General features: G+C 40.1%; 1 protein-coding gene across 1 annotated transcript in view; it reads left to right on the plus strand.

Moving 5' to 3' along the window:
• The window catches only part of CUNH14orf132 (chromosome unknown C14orf132 homolog), a 234,467-nt gene that overhangs the window by 210,172 nt on the left and 8,935 nt on the right, over window positions 1-15,360 (plus strand). The gene's annotated exons all lie outside the window — the stretch shown is intronic.

The raw sequence follows: 15,360 nt of genomic DNA on the forward strand, positions 1-15,360 counted from the left end.
CCCTTGAAAGAACAAGATGGCCAGCAGATGTAAAGGCTACCACCTGGAAAAAGCTTTCTTACATGTGCCTTTTAATGCTTGATTTCTGAGCTGTGAAGAATAGCACATCAGTGTTGCTTAAGTCAAGTATTTACATTTATACTATAATGCAAAGCAAAACCATTAAGGTCACAGACTTCCTGCTTTGACATGAGAAGTAACCTTTCCTTAATATGGAATTTAATATGGATTTAAAATGGAAAGTAACCATCCAGCACTTTGTGTAAAAATGTTTGATGTTTCACTGGGAGATGTCGTTAATAGCACCTGAAGCATTTATCTTAGTGACATCATGTCTCTTGATCAGCGAAAAATCACAGTAACCTTTTGAGAAATCAGAGTAAATCAATAACCCTATAATTCACTCTGCTAATGTCAAACTTTTCATGTGCAAAATATCGTCTGCATTTATGTAAAGGAAAGAAATATGTCATCATCTAAATTGCAGGCTTAAATGAAGGCCTAAGATGAAAATAATAAGGACCAGATAATATTTTAAGGCTCTCAACTCATAGTGGTTCATCTTGTTCTGTCTGTGGATGCCCAAGAACAGTTGGCAGATGCCAATGCTGCATTTTCATGCTTTTCTGCTGTCGGAACTAGAGATCAGCAGGGGTCAGCTGTGCACTTTTCAGTCCCAGAATGCCAAGCAGGCTTTGACCAAAGCCACTGTGTTTTCTGAAAAGAAGAATAAGCATGCCCTTGTATTTTAGCCTCTTGGTGAAAAGTGTTCAAAATCAGCCTTTGACTTTACTGTTGTTCTTCCAGCAGGAGAACAGCTTGCTGTATTTTGAATTTGTTCAGTGTTGTGAAGCCATTGATTCCTAAGGATTAAAAATTAACATCAGAATACCACTAGTCCATTGAGGATTAAGGCAGTTTTGGAATTGGAAGTGAGGTGAAACCTACTAATGCTTTAAAGACTCATTAGCTGATCTTGTGGTGGACACTGAAAATGTGCAAAAAGCCCTGAAGAGCTTACAATCAAAGCAGACAAGATAAGGCAAGAAGGAAGTTTAAATATGAATAAAAGGGGAAGATTAAAGTTCATAAAGAAAATTAGTTCCACTTTTCCTTTTTCTTCCTCCTTCACTGTGCAAATAATCAGATTTGTAGCAGGGATCTTGTTGTGACACAAATCCTGACTGGCTGGTTTTGCTGATGTTCCTCTGCATGTGAACAGATTCTGGCTCAAAGCCCATCTCGTTTGGAGCCTTCACAGGCCACAATCAATTGGCAGCCAGGGCTTTGTTCCAAGTAATAGATAAGGGTTTTCTCGACACAATATGGACTATACTTTTCATTGAAATGTAATGGTTCATTCTAAAGGCCAGAGTGACCCAATAATATTTCCTCAGTAATGAGTTGTGCACTCTAATGCTTTCTAGAAATTTTATTTCTTCCTTTTCTCCATCAGATCAGCAAGAATTGGATGAATTTTTAATAGTCCTTCTCTCTCTCTTTTCTTGTGGTACCACTGTAAGGAGCTTGAAATAGAAAGGATGGGTATTGGTGAGATTTACAGAGAGTGTAAATATATGGACAAGGAGTACTTGTGGTCTCAAAACATTTTTTTTACATTCCTCAAAGAGCAAGCACCTTCCCCTTGGGGAAACAGATGGTGCCTGCACAGCAGAATTACAGAAGGAAGTGGGTTATAATGGAAAGTGAGAGGTGGCAGCTTACTCTTCTGCAAAATCCAGGCTCTGCTTTCACCTTGGAGATGGTGGCACTGGTTTTGTTATCTCAGTGCTGGAGTAATTTAGTGCCTTGTGGGGAAAAAAGAGCTGCTGTGGGCAGAGCTGAGTTACACAGATGGAGTCTGATCTCTACTTGGTATTTGAAGAACGTTTAAAATCAGTGGTGACTCTTATATGTATGTAGGAATTGGCATGTAGTCACACTAAGGCTCCGTCCACCCCCGGAACTGAAGGAGTGGGACAGAAGGGTTTGTTTCTGGTTCCTCTTACTTCCCTATTTAAGCTGCAAGAAAAACAAGCTGATTTTAATAAAAATGAATGAAATGAGGTCCATGACAGCAGTGCTGCATAACACCAGACTCAAACTCCACACTCAAACTCCACTTTGATGTGTTCTCATCTGAGCTGGTAAGACCCAAGCTTGAGAGACACAGCCTCAAACTGGGAATGAGTGCATCCATTCATTGTATTCTTTGTAGATCTTGCAACAGACAGCTGAAGTTGACTAAGGCCCACTCTAAAATCTTATGAGGGTCATATCTGAAGTAATCAGAAAAACAGATTTCTTGGGAGGGGGTGTACTCTGGGACAATGTGAAATACCCAAGGCCTGTATGACTTCCCAACAGCTTTCCTTCCCCTGCACTTATTGTGATGCACCTCTTCCTTCTGACCCCTGCCTACCTGTGTTTGTCTTTTCATATCACTACCTTGTTATCCTTTCATCAGTATGTGATGATCCAGGAACCCAGAACAGAGAGTGAACAGGAGCACACTGTGGCTTCCCAAGCACAGTCAGGAGGGCCACTGCTCGTACATGCAGAGGTTGTAACAGGCACCAGCAGTCTGACAATTGTTCCTCTTCCTGAAACAGCATGACAAAGTCTGGTTCTCCTACCTCTCTTGCAGTGTCTGAATATCCCTGTTGGATGAAGCTGGGTGTTGGATTTTGTGAATATTCTTTAGCTGTGTCTTGTTGGTTTTGCCTACAAGCGTGTGAACCCTGCAGCCCTTTGAAATCAGTGACATGATTGTGTATGACAGTCATTAGTGGGTGAAACAGAAATCTGTCTGTGAGCATCTGTTTTGAGGGAGCCAAATATAATTAAAGTTTAACCGTGCTGCATTTGCTCTCTTATTTACTGGGACCCAGTTCTTCTTAGGGATCACAGTGACATTTCTTGAGGTCCTTCTGAGGGGTTTGACTTGCTGCATTTTGTCATTGTATATGTGTTTCATAAAAGTGTGTTTTGTATTACAGGCTGGATCAAACAAGTTTGTTCAGAGATTCTCTTCAGGATAATAAAACTCTACCCTCTTGAGTATGCTCAAGCTTTTCCCAAGGGGAAGACTTTCTGGTTTCAGGTTGTTCTGAATCTGGACAGTCATCTTGCACTGATGTATTGCATTTTATCAGTTATATTTCTACGATGCTCTTTGAGCAACAGGACAGATGAAATGTGGTTTTATTCTGTAATTAATTCGATATACTTGACAATAAATATATAATGTCTTAACTTGGTAAGTGGTACTTGGTAGGATGTAATGCAGAGATCAATGATGTAGTCTTCCTAGTCAGGAAATGTCTCACAGCATGGTTTCTAGTTTATTTTCAAGGGAGAATTGATCAGGTATTGAATTATGCTAGGAGGAAAACATTCAGCTTAGCATCCGTGGTGCAAAGATCTTACTCAGGCCTTGGAAAAACTCTGTGTAAAAGCTTGTCTTGAGTTCAGCCCTACCCACAAATACATAGAAAACATTGTTTTATTTCTAATATTTTAAACTTTCTAACTTGATTTCATTTTATCTTGAGTAAACGTGGTCATCTGTTTATTATGGTCACCTCTTTGTTTCCTAATGTGTCTTTATCCCTCTGACTATGCTTTCCTAGTCCAATCATTCATGTTATACTCATGACTTGCAGGGCACTTCCAATATGCAGAACTGCTTTAAAGACATTATAATAACTTTTGAAAAATCCTTTCATTTTTGTCTGCTATTCCTTGTGTTGCTAGTTTGTTGATTTAGTTACATTTAAGATGTGTCTATGTAGTTAATTTTAGATGTATGTGTCATTTTTTTACTGCAACTCTGAAACTTTAAATGAGTAGGAAATACGTAGAAAATAACCTTAAATAGGAGTAGGAAATAAGCTCCTATTCCAGAACCTAATGAGGTAAGTTTTTGAGGTTTTGTACAGATTTTCAAATAAGCACTGTGTGCACTGCCTTAAGATTAGGTACTTACCTATTGCCAGTTGAGATCAATAGCTGTCTTCTCAAGGGATCTCTTAATGTTCAGTTTAAGTCCCTAAATTTACCTCCTTTTAACTGGATGGTGAGTTTGAGAATGTGTTTAAAGAGGCTGCTCTGAGGGGGCAAACCAGGTGGCATTAAGCCCTCTCTGTGGGTTTTTTTTTGCTGATGGTTTTAATTCTTTCTTGGGGCATCCATTGTAATAATTTTTCTTTGTGAATTTTCTTCCTGAGCTCTCAGTGCCTCACTGTGTTATGGATTTATCCATGCAAGACACAGAATGGTGGTGTGGGATGCACAAGTCTCTTGGAGGTATTTTTGAAACGAAGATCTTCAATCCAGGATTTCAAAATAGAAATTATTAAAGATGAGAGGAATGCTTGCATTTTTGCAAGCACTACATATTTGCACTGTTTCACTGAACGACTCCCATGCTGCTTTTTAATATTCCTGTGTTGGATTTTTGACGAGTGATGCTCATCTTGAAAAAGGCTTGAGCTGCAATTCAGAAGACTTCATGTGGCTGGGGAAGGTCCCTCTGTGGCAGATGGGTGCCTGTCAGGCCACTGGGTGAGGGAGAGCACTCTTCCTTCCCAGGCTGCAAAAACCTTCAGAGTGTTTTAGTGTTACCTCCAATGAAATTTCCTTTGCCTGTTACCTGTCTTTAAAATGTCTTCCTTATCAGGTGCTCCATCAAGTTCTAAGACTGCACTGAATGATGCAGGGATACCAAACTCTATTTTTAGCTGAGCTGCACCTGTCTCAGAACCAGTGGCTCCTTGGTGAGAATCTACGTGAATGCTCCAATTTTTGTCTTCTCCATCATTTAATCTTTTTATGGTACGCTCATTGCTGCCTTGATAAAATGAGACAGTGATATTTTATTTAAGTTGGGTTCAGAGGGATCATAAATAAAACCTCAGCATGGGTAAGAGTATTATAATCTAGATCAGGGAGTTCATTATCTGAATATATAAGCTTGGACTGAAGAACCCAGCCAAGGGCTGGGAACTGCGCTGCCATGCATGTGCACGTCTCCTGGGGCTGAGAGTCTTTGAGAGTGTTCTGCTTCTGCCAGGCTTTTTTCTTATTTATTTATTTATTTATTTATTTTTGCAACTGTTTTTGTAGGACCTGTACTAAGGGTATAACAAAACAGAGTTTTGGATTTTGGTGCAGTTCACTTGCTTGATACTTCACCTTACTTTTTGTGTTCCAGCAGCCAATAATTATTCTCAATCTTAGACTGCTTTATGCCAGATGGGTTATTTTAAGATTGCTTCTGTAGGTGCAAGATACCATCACAAAATTGTGTAAATTACATCATGTGTAAATATCTAAGTCCATGTGGGTGTAAGTGTCTTGCTTCAGTGTGAACCTGTCTCTTAAAGCACCAAGGTATCCCTTAGCTGTTTTGTTGATTTGTAGCTTTGACCATCTGAAGTTCAGAAGGCTCTGAACTTCAGCTTGCAGAGTACTCTGTGCATTTGCTCTGGCTCTCAGGCTGTGGAGGAAGCTCCTGACCTTGGAGCCAACTCATTTTCTGATTACTTTTCAACACCTTTTACCTGAAAGATTTTCAACTGGTGCACCCTTCTGGTTGTGGGGATTTCTTCAGTACCTGAACTGCAGCATACTCAGGGACAGCTGATAAGTTCAAGACAATAATATTTCTCTCCTGTTTATGTACTTTCAAAACCTTTCCCCAAACATCCTGAGATGCTAAGACGCCAGGGGAATGTGAACTTGCATCTTCCATCAGGCATGGGAGAATACCAAATCACTTCTCTCTAAACTGTTCCAGTTCTCCAGGCCAGCAGTGATTCCATAATTCTTATTCCACTGAGTGAAATGAGAGGAAAATGCAAATACAATACATTTTGACTTTATTTTCTTTGTTCCCTGCTCAGCCTTCCATAACACAAGAATAACTGAACAAGCTTTTGCAGGAATCACTTTTGGGTAGGAAAACAACAATTTCCCAAGGGGAACAGTTACATATACATGGATTTAATTATCCTGAGCAGCACCTAGCTTTCAAAGCACAAGTGTCAAATTACAAATAGAAGTATAATAAATTAAAACGTTGATTTGTACCCATCCTATGTATATGTCAGGCACTGAGGAGTGCTATTTTGCCTATACATATATAGACACACTTATCTAGAGAGAAAGATTTGATGCATAATTTATTATATTTTTCTGTAAGGTGTTCTGAACTGTTTGAATAATCTTAAACGTAAGCACACAAACACAGATGGCCTGGCTGTTCTGTGTTTGTTTGGCGTGATAAAGCTGTCATCAGCTGCCGTCTAGTTCAGCCACACTTAATCATCCCTTGATGGTCTTGTGGCATGAGCAAAACCTGGGTTGTGAGTATCTGGGTTTGTGAGAACATATGGAATATTTGGCTCTGATGCTGGCTGTTCTCACACTTTGATGAAGGTTCCTGGCCCCACAAAGAGACAGTGAAATGTCCCGTATGGATGCTTCCCTTTTGCTTCAAAGCAAAGTGAGCCAGGCTTATTTTAAGCCATTTGTGAATTGTGTTCACATCACGCCTGCTGACCTTGCACCAAAGGGGAAGAGAAACACATGTTACTTCTCTTCCTTGGGCTCTGCTGTGGGAACAGTAAATCCTAGGGTTGAAATACTTGCTTGGTGGCATTGAGTTCTTAAGCACTCAAGATTTTCATGTGATTGAGCTTTTACTCTCTTCATGATATTCAGCAAATAGTTAATGTTGGATGGAACATTTCTTAGCCCAATGAATACTACTCTTCAAATACTAGAAATTAGGAAACCATCAACATTATTTCACCTTCCAATTTTTATTCTCTTGAGTATTGTGTGATTGGCTCACTCATGAGACAAAAATGCAAGTGAATAGGATTAATTTTTAAGCAAATTGTGCCTCTTTAGTTATAAACTGCTACTTACAGAATGAGTTGAGGGGAATGTGTAGTCTGTAGGTTGTTCAAGCCATATGTTGAGGCTGATATGCCTGATGGGATCACAATGGATGCCAGCCTTACACATGTTGGTATTCTATCAAACAAAGTGTATGCAGTAGGGACATTTGGCAGTCCTCCTTTCTTTCTGGAAGCAGCTCTCTATTTTACTTGATCTTTATGCTGGCTGCTACCCTTAACACCTCCACACATGAAGAGGACTAGCATTGTGTCAGATTTTTCTTCTTTTTTTGTCCATCTCAACTGGAATACCTTGTTTTTTTGCATCTCGGGCTTGTTGTGTGTCTTGAACTAGGTGCCAAGTATGCAAGCAAAAATGTTTACAAAAACAGCCTTAAATAAGACATGAGAGATATACCTCAAATATTCTCTCAGCATACCTCAGCCCTCCCCACTTCTTTGTTTCTGAAGATATAATCCAACATGAGAATGAAAGGGAAAGAAAAAAATAAGTAGGAAAAAAATGTTGGATAAAAATGCTGCATAGCCAAAATAACATTGCACACATCATTACCAGTTTTCTCTCTCTGCTGTTTTTTCAGAGAATCTGATAGAATATGTAAGCTTAAGGAAATGATCTTTATGGAATAAGTCGAATCTATTAAATTGTTTTAATTTCCATTCTGAGGCTTTTTATTGGATGCCTGCAAGTATTTCCCACAAGAGAATTAATCTCTGGAAGTCATCATAGAATAATATTTTTCCCAGTGTGTTTGCATTATTACAGTGACCTAACTCTTACCATCTTTGAAGATAGGTTCAAGGTGGCTATCTCAAAGGTGCTGAAAATGAGGCATTTATCACATCATTAGGTACAGCAGAGCTACAGTGGTAGGAATTACTTCTCTCAATAGATAAATATATCCCAGCTTGTCTTTGCAGTACAGCCATCACTGTGTAACATAAGATACAAGAGATCTATAATTTGAAAGGTTTGAAAACTTTTGAGTCTGCATAGAATTGTAAGTAATTTCTCTGATGAAATAGCGCTAAGCCTGTTAGTGTGGCTTAGTTAAATCTCAGCCAATTAATTTGTCATGGGCTGTGTAGCAGGGATTGGAGGAGCATGCAAGATTTTTTTATTGCTTCTGGGTTTTGGTTTGAGCAGGGGTCAGCATATGCAGCATAGAGGAATTTCTGTGCTGTTATTTTTCCTCTAGCGGAATAAGATGATATCCAAAATTTTGCATCCTCCTAGTTCTAGCTCCATAAACCTGTCCCTTAAAATTCTTTTAGTGTTTGTGAAAAGCATTCTGATTATGAAATACTGAAGGATACAGTGATTTACAAAACTCTTACTTTTGCCCATGCCTGAAGACTAATGATTAAACAATTTTTCATCTGGAATTAGTTCTACTTTTGAAATTGTGTCATTGCTTCCCTTGTTGTGCATGGCTGCCAATTCCCATCTCTCCACACATCCCCCCACGACCCCCTGGAGAACAGCCTAAGCATCTTGTTAGGCTAAGGGAGAGGGAGCAGAAGGAAAATCAAAAGAATATGAAGGTCAGTCTCTTTCTTTGCTACCTAGGTATGTTGGCCACATCACCAAACTGATAATGAGGCATCACCATTTTGTCAGAGGTGAACAGGGCTGCAAAGATTACGGTGGAGGAAGGGTCTGAGCAGCCCTTTTTCACTTTGAGAAGTGGGATTAGGCTTTGTTCAGTTATTTTCCAATACATTCATTCTTGAGTTCTGCTCTTTGGCTTTCCACTTACACCTCCTAATGTGGCTTTTCTGTTCATGGTGAGAATGCCTTTTCCTCAGCGGATACAGAGTGCCATTACAATCAGCTTGTGTTACTCTTATTGTCCTCTTTACCCTCTGACACATAGAAAGCCACTTACTCTCTGCCCAAGAACTGAAACTGCCACTGATACCCTGCAGCCATGTGCTTGCTTCCTGTCAGTGATACAGCCTTGTGTCCTTAGAGAAAAGCTGTCCCTTGAGATGTCAAAACGTTATGCCAAGGTACTATTCCTTTCCCCCCCGAAGATTATTTTTTTCTTTTGGTTTGTTGGTTGGTTGGTTGATTTGGGGATTTTTTTGTAATAGAGGAACTTGACACCAGAAAGAAATTGCCAGCCTGCATCAAAACAGGAGACAGTTAAGTCCAGTTAAATCCAGTAGTCTGGCTTTGAAGTCACCAATTCCAAAAATTTTGGCAGCAGTAAGTGGGATAATCAGTACCTCTTTCTTTTCACATATTAGTGAAGAGTTTAAACCCACAGGCTTGCTCTTTGAATCTCTTCCAGAATCACGTTCTGTATGAAACTGTTCCAGCTCTGCAGATTGCTCTTATCTTTAAAGGAATTCCTGTTCTCCCTGTGTTTCCCAGTATGACTACACATGGTCTGAAATGTCCTCTGTTTTGCCATTTTGGGAAATCGTAAACAGATTTTAATAGCTCCTACTGTTGATAACATTGATGGTTAGTTTTATAGCCTCCCACTGAGATTTTCAATTTTGATAAATGCTTGTCTTTCTGGGTCCCTCTATTTATATTTTCATTTTATATTCACGTTCTCCTGGAAGCATGAAAGTTGTAACTGTACATGGGGGCCAGACATCTTCTCTCCCAGTGTGGTGTCCAAAATAGGATGTTAACATCAGTTGGATTAGTTACAGAAGGTCAGCTAGTGCTGCTTTAATCGTTGTTCCATGGGCATTCAGACAGTTTAAAGCACAGTCTGCTGGATTGCCCTGCACGCTTTTGTTATATTCACCACTCCCTCCAATGTAAGGTATACAGATTCACAATATAAATTATGTGTGACTTAGAGTTGTGGCTTCTTCACAGAAATTTGAATTTCCGCTCACTGCTGACATAACTTACTCTTTTCCTTGATGCGTCATTGCTGGCATTAGCTGGAAAGAGAGGAGAAATTTTTAGGACCATAGGTGGAATGAGAAACTTCTCTGTATCCTTTTGAGACTTGTCAGCTACTGTAAGCTTTTTTTATTAAAAAGGCTTTTATTTGTTCTCAGACTTACACACTTGGAAGATGAAATCCAACAGCAGTTGGTTGAGAATGACAGTTTAAAAGCAGTGGGGTCTTTGAAGTAAGAAAAGCTATTTCAAGGAGGCACTAGGCAGATGTAAATTGAAGGAGTGGAATCACAGCATGTTTATTATCATTAGGGTATCTTGGATGCTACCTATGCAGAAATATGAGAATGAAACTTTCACTTACCTTCATGCCAGTTATCTACACTGTTTTTTGCAGCTGATTCAGCAGGGGAACTTTCCACAGAGAGGTGCTCCAGCCTGCACAGGACCTGTGCTCATAAAAGTGGTAGCTTCGGGCCAACAATCCAGCTGAGCCCAGTTCTTGTGGGAATACCTTAGTTAGGGGAAACCGGTTTCTACAGCCAAGAGCAAATTCAGAATTGAAGTGTTTGCTGCAGCATCTTAGATGGGTTGTTCCTTCCTGAATGTTTAGACACCTATTGATGAAGGTAACTCAGTGTGTGTGGTTCAACAGCTAGGCTCGAACCTCTGGCATCTGAGACACTGCTGATACGGTACAACTTTGAACAGTGCTATCATCTAAAAGGACAAAGACATTGTATCTAGCCTGGCATGGATCAGGAAAGCAGTGGAGGAAGTAATGCACAGGTCCTAGGAATATAATGGATTGGAAGAAAAGCAGAGATTGTTAAAATGGAAAGTTTTAGACAAGATTAAAATAACAGGTGAAATCCTGATGTCTCCATGTTAGAGTGAAAATTTTCCATTGCCACTGGTAGGGTGAACATTTTGACAACTATATTTTGAAAATAAGCAGCTGTTTTTCTAAGCTTGTCAACCTAAGACTTATTTCAGGGTGAAGCAGGAATCTGAATTAATTAAAATGAGAATTTGAAGCTAACTGCATAAAACATGTACATGGATTCTTCCTCTTCAGAATTAGATGTATTTAATTAAATTAAAGAGGATTGCCTTAGGTGGTGGTTAATTTTGGGTGTGAGTTTAATGCATTCAAACTAATCCACTTGCAGTGAACATAGAACAAGTGTCCTGATTGTCAGTGTGCACCCACTCTTTGCATTGTAAGCAGTAGGGTGATATTCTGGCAAACAGTGAACAGAACTTGGTTCTCCAGATATTACCTGTAAATTAATAGTAGCCAATAGACATCTTCATTTACAATGCATGCTTTAGATAAGGAGAATATATATATGCATGTTTTTGTGAGACACAAGGGAATTAGTGTGGGGAAAATACTGGTCATGTGGGGTATCTGTTTAGTAAAGAATATTTCTTTAAAAAGAGCTTAAGAATTAAGATGCTATGATGGATTTGTGAACCTATATATTGCAACTGCCTTTGGCAACTGTGTCAGATTATTTTGTGACTGCAGGTGAAATGTTTTCAGACACAAATACTGCAGTGATCACATGCTACCAGGGCAGAAGGAAATAATAATTTCACTTTATGTATTCAAATTATGCCATCATGTAAAAATATGCTATCTAAAAATTTAACAAAAAAGAAACACTGGAAAGTTAGATATTTGGAAGTAAAAACATGGATTTTACAGAACAATGCCTGAGCTGTGGTGACATTTCACTTCTCAGCATCCCATTCTTAGAGTGATGCTTGGTGAGACCAGGGCAAAGATACAGCAGAGCTGCTAAAGCTGCTGCTGAGGTTTCTTTGTTTCTTACTAGAAGATTCAGCTATGCTTTCAAATATCTGTGCCAAACCTGGGTTCCCAATAAGGTAGCAGCTGCTGAGTGTCACAATTCTCTAGCTGACTATGAAAAAAATGTCAGACACCTGATTCTCAAAGAAATGGAGCAGTGTTATTGCTAAGGCATGGATTTTATGTGATGCTGCCTAAGAATGCTGTCATACTTACAGTATCAGTGACTGGTACCTGACACGCTGTTTTTCATTCCTACGAATCACTTTGGTTATAAAATAGGATTTTTCTGCTAACTAGAAAGTGTATCACAGAACTGTTCAAGAGCCTGCTCTCCTCGTGACCCCAAAGCATGCCAGTGGGAGGTATCCAGCGCAGTGGGTGTTCTCATTACCACTTGACATTTTGCTGTTTGGTTTTCTGCCTATTGCTGTTTAATGGTTTCAATTCTTTCTTTGCCAGTCCCAGAAGCCATTTAGCAAGCGATGTACTATTAATGCTACTTAACAATGTCGACACAGTCACTAGGAAAGGAGTTTCATTTCCAAACTGTGCTACAGCATTACCCCTCGCCATCTGCTCCTGTCATGTCCCTCGCTGTCATATTTCCCAGTTAACCCTTTGCCCTGGCCTCCTCGCCCAGTGCTCTTGGGGAGAGTGGCAGCCTTGCCTGGACTATAAATACCCTCTGAGGCTAAAACAGACTGCAGGTCACTGTAATGGCAGTGACATAGGTGAAGGTTTTGGATGATGTAAATTGGCATATATTTGCTTTGTAAAGCCACAGGCAGAAAAAGAGAGCAGTCACAGAGAGCACTGCAGGTTTCTGTCATTAGCCTACTGTTAATTACAGGCACTTCACAACTCCCATTAGTGTCAGGTCTGGAGGTCTCACAGCCTTTAATGTAAAATCTCAAATAAGACTGCAGAGGGAAGATACTGTACCTTTTGGGAGAACGAAGATATCAAGACTGTGGTAGAGATTCATTTCACTGAATTTAATCTACCAAAAAGATAGATTGCCATTGATACTAGTCATCCATGCTTCCCTCCCTCCCGTGGTGAGATGGCATATCTCCCAAGGATGATTTACATGACTCTAATCACTAGGCAGCCCTGACTATTAAGTGGCACCAAGAGCCCAGACTGAGAAGGATGCTCAGCTTCAGATGAGCTCAGATAGAGGCTGGACAAGTTCATGGTAGCAAAATTCTTTGCAAGTTATTAAATCCATAGCAATAGTATCTGGCTTAAGAACTTCCTAAGCTGAAAACAGTCAGAGGCTGTGAGTTATTAAGGGGTAGTATCAGACATGTTTCTCCTGTTGTGCTGTTACTCTCCTAAGCATCTATTTATGGCCACTGTTGGAGCTAACACACAAGGGAGATGGACTTTCTGTGGGACACCATATGGCCATTCCTCATGCTCTTATGTGAGGCCGCTGTAGCAGTGAGAAGGGGGAATGCACATTTAGCAAAAGATAATTTCTGCAAATGGGAAATTGGCAGGAAGGTTTATTTCCAGATCTGTGGTGAAGTGCTACTGACCTACAAACAGAAAAACTGGGAGTCAGTCTTACAGAAAGAGCCTGTGCCAGGTGCTGAATGTCAGTGCTTTACATCAGGTCACCTTAAGCCTTTCAGAGATTCAGATTTCAGAGCTGTTTCACCATGTGTTCCCCTCAGATGGTGCAGACAGCTTGTTTGAGCCTTAGACAGTACAAGGAGATTTAGATTTGACATCATTTACAGTGTGCTGTGTAGCTGTGCTGCTACATGGACGCTCCCTGCCTTTGTGACAGCACCAGGGGAACTAACAGGGTGGAAGCTTGTCATTTCAAATAACTCATTGAGAGCACAGAATGTGTGGCCCAAACCCCAGGTATCAACCACCAGAACAGTGCTTATGACCTCCCACTATATTGGGCACATGCACATGTGTGTGTACCTCTGTACTTGGGATGATTGTTCAGTTGAAAGATTTTGCAGAATTGACTATCCTAAATGCTGAGAGCCTTAAATGGTTTGCTAAGGAGGCAAGCACCTCTGGTTGAGCATTTTTCTGGTAATGTATGGTAAATGTATTCCTGTCACTTGCTGCAGAGATCTTTAATTAGAGTCTCCGTAGCTGTTAAATGGCATCATCGCTACATAAATACACTTCTGTTTGAAGTCAGACCTGCCTTTTATGGCAATCTCTACATAAAAAGAAATTTTGATTAAACTGAGAATTGTTTTCCTTATCAAATCCTAAGACATAAAAAAGGCTGGTGGAATTGGATTTAAAACATCAAGCTGGGCTTTCAAAATGGAAGCTTTTGCTCTCTTTTAAACCACACTGTGTTGAAACTGCCAGCAAAAATCTTTGATGAAGGGAGAACGTATCGAACTTTAGTTTTGCAATTTCCTGCTTGGTTTCTTGTAAACTGCTTTTGTCTAATCATATTTGATATCAAAGATAATTTTATTTAATGTGGATTAGGTAGCATGACATATCCACTGTGGTCTTTCATCATTCTCTGTTTAATTTTGAATGTGACATGATATTTTCTAGTACAAATGAAATTTGTTCAGCAGTCAGCTTTGAAAAAGAGCCTGAATTTTATATCTCTGTAAAACGTTATGCATGGCAAGCAGAAAAAATTACTTCGTTCTCAGACTTCTTAAAGTCTTTGGTGTAGTCTGTAGATTACATCCAGTGTGGAGAGGAGAGATGGTTTATCCTCACATACTGTCCAGTTCAGCAGCCTCCATAGCACAGCTGCACACAGCTGGAATGGGTGTAGCTTGGTTCCAAAGGGAGAGGTTACTCAGAGAATCAAAACGTGATGCAGGAGATGAAGACAGAGTGTTAAAAGAGATGATTTTTCAGCCCAGTTAGTATTTGACAGGGCAGCTTAGGGCTGAGGGTATAGCAGTCTTCTGTGATATGGCTGAATGAAGGCAAGGCTTGTTCCTCTGTTATTCATAGGCCATGGTGGCTTTGGCAGTAGTGTTGAAGTTAGAGTAGAAGAGAGCCCTGTTGAGAAAGGTGAAAAATAGTACCAAAACCCCAAATGCACTTACTGACAGGGTGTAAAACAGGAGATTGTGTCTAAAGGTTGGAGGATGCCAGCAGCAGTGTGGAAACCACTGTGAGGAAGGAAAGGTTGGCTGGTGTTGCAGCAAGGGTATTTCTTAAGGACAACATTCCCAGACTTTTTTTCAGCTTTCCCTGAAGCCCTGGACTCCTACCAGATGTGAAAGGGGAATGTAGGTAGGATGCACTGATGTCTAGGTTTTACTCATTGCTTAAGATCAAACCAATCATCGATGCCTTGATGGAATTTTTTCATTCTGGACAAGCTGGCAGAGAGATTTAGACATATGACTCTGGGGGTTTTTTTAATCCAATAAATCCGTGGGTTTGGTCTATCAACCTACTACAATCCTCACAGAGTTTAGTTACAGAGTTCTGCAGAGACTTGGGGCTTTACCATACCCACACTGCTCATGCTCTTTTACAGGATATTAAGAAATGTGTGTCCTGAGCATTTATAGATATGGGAAGTAGATGTTCTGCAGCTTTTTCTGAAACAATGTCATATACTTACGTGAGACTTGGAGCCTGCACTCAGTGAGTCAGGGGAGACTCTCCCAGCTCTGCATTCCCAAACATACAAGAGACAAGGACAGAAGCAAAAAGCTTTTGCATGAACCTTTTTTAGTAGTAAATGGTCTTTATACGGCAGTAGGTATCCT

This window comes from Corvus brachyrhynchos, unplaced genomic scaffold, assembly GCF_000691975.1.
Source record: "Corvus brachyrhynchos isolate BGI_N302 unplaced genomic scaffold, ASM69197v1 scaffold1, whole genome shotgun sequence".
NCBI classification, from domain to species: Eukaryota; Metazoa; Chordata; class Aves; order Passeriformes; family Corvidae; genus Corvus; species Corvus brachyrhynchos.